Here is a 5,986-nt window from a genome sequence, read left to right on the forward strand (position 1 = left end):
CCAGCATTTTGGATTTGAGATCAACTGTCACCTTTAATTTGAGGGTATTTTCGTTCATATCTTTTTTTACCGTTTAGAAATGAAAGCACTTTATGTACACGATCTAATCCCCTGATTTTAAGGTGTCATAAGTATTTGGACAAATTCACTTATAGTGTATTACGTTTAGTAAAAAGCTTAGTATTTGATCCCATATTCCTAGCACACAATGACTACATTGTTTTGGTTGTGTTTCAGATTCAATTGTGCCCAGTAGAAAGGAATGTTCAATAATGGATTGTGTCAATTTGGAGTCACTTTTATTGTAAATAAGAATAGCATATGTTTCTGAACACTTCTAAATGAATGTAGGTGCTACCATGAAAAAAGTTGTAACCTTTTTGTTTTGAGGGCATGGTCTTTGTGCATCTGTAACTCGTTTAAATTGGGGGACTAGATGCATTAAGTGCTTTCATTTCTAAACCTAAAATAAAAGGTGACTTTCTGTACTGTTGCCTCACATACAAATCAAATCAAATCAAATGTATTTATATACCTTCTTAGGCTGGGTTTCTGTACAGCACATTGAGATATCAGCTGATGTACGAAGGGCTATATTTTTTTTACCTTAAATAAAGGTAAAAAAATATAGCCCTTCGTACATCAGCTGATATCTCAATGTGCTGTACAGAAACCCAGCCTAAAACCCCAAACAGCAAGCAATGCAGGTGTAGAAGCAGGGTGGATAGAAAAAACTCCCTAGAAAGGCCAAAACCTAGGAAGAAACCTAGAGAGGAACCAGGCTATGTGGGGTGGCCAGTCCTCTTCTGGCTGTGCCGGGTGGAGATTATAACAGAACAAGGTCAAGATGTTCAAATGTTCATAAATGACCAGCATGGTCGAATAATAATAAGGCAGAACAGTTGAAACTGGAGCAGCAGCACGGCAGGTGGACTGGGGGCAGCAAGGAGTCATCATGTCAGGTAGTCCTGGGGCATGGTCCTAGGGCTCAGGTCCTCCGAGAGAGAGAAAGAAAGAGAGAAGGAGAGAATTAGAGAACGCACACTTAGATTCACACAGGACACCGAATAGGACAGGAGAAGTACTCCAGATATAACAAACTGACCCTAGCCCCCCGACACATAAACTACTGCAGCATAAATACTGGAGGCTGAGACAGGAGGGGTCAGGAGACAATGTGGCCCCGTCCGAGGACACCCCCGGACAGGGCCAAACAGGAAGGATATAACTCCACCCACTTTGCCAAAGCACAGCCCCCACACCACTAGAGGGATATCTTCAACCACCAACTTACCATCCTGAGACAAGGCTGAGTATAGCCCACAAAGATCTCCGCCATGGCACAACCCAAGGGGGGGCGCCAACCCAGACAGGATGACAACATCAGTGAATCAACCCACTCAGGTGACGCACCCCTTCCAGGGACGGCATGAAAGAGCCCCAGCAAGCCAGTGACTCAGCCCCTGTAATAGGGTTAGAGGCAGAGAATCCCATGGAAAGAGGGGAACCGGCCAGGCAGAGACAGCAAGGGTGGTTCGTTGCTCCAGAGCCTTTCCGTTCACCTTCCCACTCCTGGGCCAGACTACACTCAATCATATGACCCACTGAAGAGATGAGTCTTCAGTAAAGACTTAAAGGTTGAGACCAAGTTTGCGTCTCTGACATGGGTAGGCAGACCGTTCCATAAAAATGGAGCTCTATAGGAGAAAGCCCTGCCTCCTGCTGTTTGCTTAGAAATTCTAGGGACAATTAGGAGGCCTGCGTTTTGTGACCGTAGCGTACATGTAGGTATGTACGGCAGGACCAAATCAGAGAGATAGGTAGGAGCAAGCCCATGTAATGCTTTGTAGGTTAGCAGTAAAACCTTGAAATCAGCCCTTGCTTTGACAGGAAGCCAGTGTAGAGAGGCTAGCACTGGAGTAATATGATCAAATTTTTTGGTTCTAGTCAGGATTATAGCAGCCGTATTTAGCACTAACTGAAGTTTATTTAGTGCTTTATCCAGGTAGCCAGAAAGTAGAGCATTGCAGTAGTCTAACCTAGAAGTGACAAAAGCATGGATAAATTTTTCTGCATCATTTTTGGACAGAAAGTTTCAGATTTTTGCAATGTTACGTAGATGGAAAAAAGCTGTCCTTGAAATGGTCTTGATATGTTCTTCAAAAGAGAGATCAGGGTCCAGAGTAACGCCTAGGTCCTTCACAGTTTTATTTGAGACGACTGTACAACCATTAAGATTAATTGTCAGATTCAACAGAAGATCTCTTTGTTACTTGGGACCTAGAACAAGCATCTCTGTTTTGTCCGAGTTTAAAAGTAGAACGTTTGCAGCCATCCACTTCCTTATGTCTGCAACACATGCTTCTAGCAAGGGCAATTTTGGGGCTTCACCATGTTTCATTGAAATGTACAGCTGTGTGTCATCCGCATAGCAGTGAAAGTTAACATTATGTTTTCGAATAACATCCCCAAGAGGTAAAATATATAGTGAAAACAATAGTGGTCCTAAAACGGAACCTTGAGGAACACCGAAATTTACAGTTGATTTGTCAGAGGACAAACCATTCACAGAGACAAACTGATATCTTTCTGACAGATAAGATCTAAACCAGGCCAGAACTTGTCTGTGTAGACCAATTTGGGTTTCCAATCTCTCCAAAAGAATGTGGTGATCGATGGTATCAAAAGCAGCACTAAGGTCTAGGAGCACGAGGACAGATGCAGAGCCTCGGTCCGATGCCATTAAAATGTAATTTACCACCTTCACAAGTGCCGTCTCAGTGCTATGATGGGGTCTAAAACCAGACTGAAGCATTTCGTATACATTGTTTGTCTTCAGGAAGGCAGTGAGTTGCTGCGCAACAGCCTTTTCTAAAATTTTTGAGAGTAATGGATGATTCGATATAGGCCGATAGTTTTTTATATTTTCTGTGTCAAGGTTTGGCTTTTTCAAGAGAGGCTTTATTACTGCCACTTTTAGTGAGTTTGGTACACATCCGGTGGATAGAGAGCCGTTTATTATGTTCAACATAGGAGGGCCAAGCACAGGAAGCAACTCTTTCAGTAGTTTAGTTGGAATAGGGTCCAGTATGCAGCTTGAAGGTTTAGAGGCCATGATTATTTTCATCATTGTGTCAATAGATATAGTACTAAAACACTTGAGTGTCTCTCTTGATCCTAGGTGCTGGGAGAGTTGTGCAGACTCAGGACAACTGAGCTTTGAAGGAATACGCAGATTTAAAGAGGAGTCCGTAATTTGCTTTCTAATAATCATAATCTTTTCCTCAAAGAAGTTCATGAATTTATCACTGCTAAAGTGAAAGTCATCCTCTCTTGGGGAATGCTGCTTTTTAGTTAGCTTTGCGACAGTATCAAAAAGGAATTTCGGATTGTTCTTATTTTCCTCAATTAAGTTAGAAAAATAGGATGATCGAGCAGCAGTAAGGGCTCTTCGGTAATGCACGGTACTGTCTTTCCAAGCTAGTCGGAAGACTTCCAGTTTGGTGTGGCGCCATTTCCGTTCTAATTTTCTGGAAGCTTGCTTCAGAGCTCGGGTATTTTCTGTGTACCAGGGAGCTAGTTTCTTATGAGAAATGTTTTTAGTTTTTAGGGGTGCAACTGCATCTAGGGTATTGCGCAAGGTTAAATTGAGTTCCTCAGTTAGGTGGTTAACTGATTTTTGTCCTCTGGCGTCCTTGGGTAGACAGAGGGAATCTGGAAGGACATCAAGGAATCTTTGTGTTGTCTGTGAATTTATAGCACGACTTTTGATGTTCCTTGGTTGGGGTCTGAGCAGATTATTTGTTGCAATTGCAAACGTAATAAAATGGTGGTCCGATAGTCCAGGATTATGAGGAAAAACATTAAGATCCACAACATTTATTCCATGGGACAAAACTAGGTCCAGCGTATGACTGTGACAGTGAGTGGGTCCAGAGACATGTTGATCTCAAATTGATCTCAAATCCAAAACGCTGGAGTATAGAGCCAAATTAAACGTTTTCGCTTCACTGTCCAAATAAATGCACCAGGGAGTGTATGTCGAGTCAACATTTCTTCAAATTGTAAGTGTGATTTTATTTTGAGATCTGCGTTTTGTGGTAAATGGCAATCCAAGCCCGACAGCATACATCCTGTGTGATAATCCTGTATGTGTTGTGTTCCATATCCATTACCTAGTTCAGGTCTCCATTGACTCTGCCCTACCCAAGAACCTGGTTGATACAGTACGGCATCACATTACTGCATCAGATGAGGTCATCCAAAACCATGATTATACTGCAGTTAGTCAATCAACAACCAAATATTTAATCGCTTAGGTATAACCATGGTTTTAAATCTGATTATTGATGATGCAAATACGTTCTATGCAGTAAAGGCTTTAGCTAATCCACTCCCTGTACTCCATGTCATGTGCTTAAGAGACTGGCTTTACTGCCAATCTTCAGTTATGAACATTCTATCATTAATAAACTCGAGGAGAACAGAGGATTAGTTCCGGATTTGATCACCCTCACAGCTATCCTCCAATCACAATTATGCACATTTGGGAACTTTTTTTGCTAAAAAAAAACGTTTTTTGTTCGTCCAGAAGAAACCAGTGAAGACAGTACAGTTGTTTAGTAATGAGTTTAGAAACTCTGTGAAACCAGTCTGTCAAAAGTTGATAGCTCATGCCTAAATTCTCAAACAATAATTCCAACCACAAAACGGGCCTAGCTAACATCTAAATATGAGTTTTTTAAACTTTGTTATACATTCTAATTCTATTTGAGGCTCAACAAATGTTAATATTATTTCTGTCACGAACTGGCTCAAAGCACGTAACAAACAAGGAGACAACATGGAGATAGGGAATAACAAAATATATTTATTTAACTGAAGTAAACTAAATATAATTAACAATGGTGTGTGTGTAGTCAGTAATCAGTAGTGTAAGTGAGTGGTTGCGTGCATAAATGTGATAATGAGGGGTGTTGAAAGGTGCCAACGCAAACAACCAAAAACAGCCACAAAAACGCCACAACCAATATCTGTGTCTGCATGGAGAGAGTCTCCTCAATGCTCAGTAAACAACGGTCCTGATTGGACAGCTCAGAGCTTCTGCTCTTTTCTGTCCATAAGAAACAAATGGATTGGTGGAAGAGGCAGGGCAGGCCAGGAGCAAGGAAGGAGGGTGTGGTCAAGCAAGGCATCCCCCGAGGCTAGATGCCCTAAGGCGTAGATTAGTTTCACCTTTTTCTTTTCCCGACATGAGTTTGTGGTGTTTACTTTTTTTTTTTTTTCTTTAAAAAAATAATAATAATAATAATAAATTTTAAAAAACGTCATTAAAATTATAGCTCACAACTGTGCAGGGGGAGAGGGGTGGGGGCGCTAAGGAGTGCATTCACATATATCTACACACTTTCATATACACACAATTGATTTTATTAAAATTATTATTATTTTTCCTGATTTTTTTTTCTCCTTTCTCCCCTTTCCTCTCTTCTAGGTCAGTTTCAGCATTATGGACATGTGTATCTGTGGTCCATTTGGTCTGTCCCACAGCTCCCTTCACTGATGGGCTGTGAGTGGCTCTGTTGATGAACTTCTGGCCAATGATTGACTCTCTATTGTTGATTGATGTCAGCCCAGATATGCTGTTAACGTAGTGATTGCTGATGTATTTTAGTAGTCTGTAAGCCATTTTTATTGTCATGTTTTGGACTATCTGTAGCCGATTCATCTGCTGTGGTGAAGCTGTTATCCTCAATGAATGGGGAAGAGGTGTATTTATCCTGGGACACACCCGGGCCCAGGTGTGTTCCATTTCACTGACGACCCTTCCGGCTCCACCCACCGACATCCTATTAAGGAAAACAAGAGCAAAGAGAAATAATTCAGCAGACAGAGTGGGAGGGTCGTCACAATTTCCAACAGCCAATGAGCAACTCTGCTCTAAATCCAGCGCATAACTTGAACATTGAGATTGCAGAAAAGCCCT

Source organism: Oncorhynchus kisutch, linkage group LG30 (genome assembly GCF_002021735.2).
Source record: "Oncorhynchus kisutch isolate 150728-3 linkage group LG30, Okis_V2, whole genome shotgun sequence".
Taxonomy (NCBI): domain Eukaryota; kingdom Metazoa; phylum Chordata; class Actinopteri; order Salmoniformes; family Salmonidae; genus Oncorhynchus; species Oncorhynchus kisutch.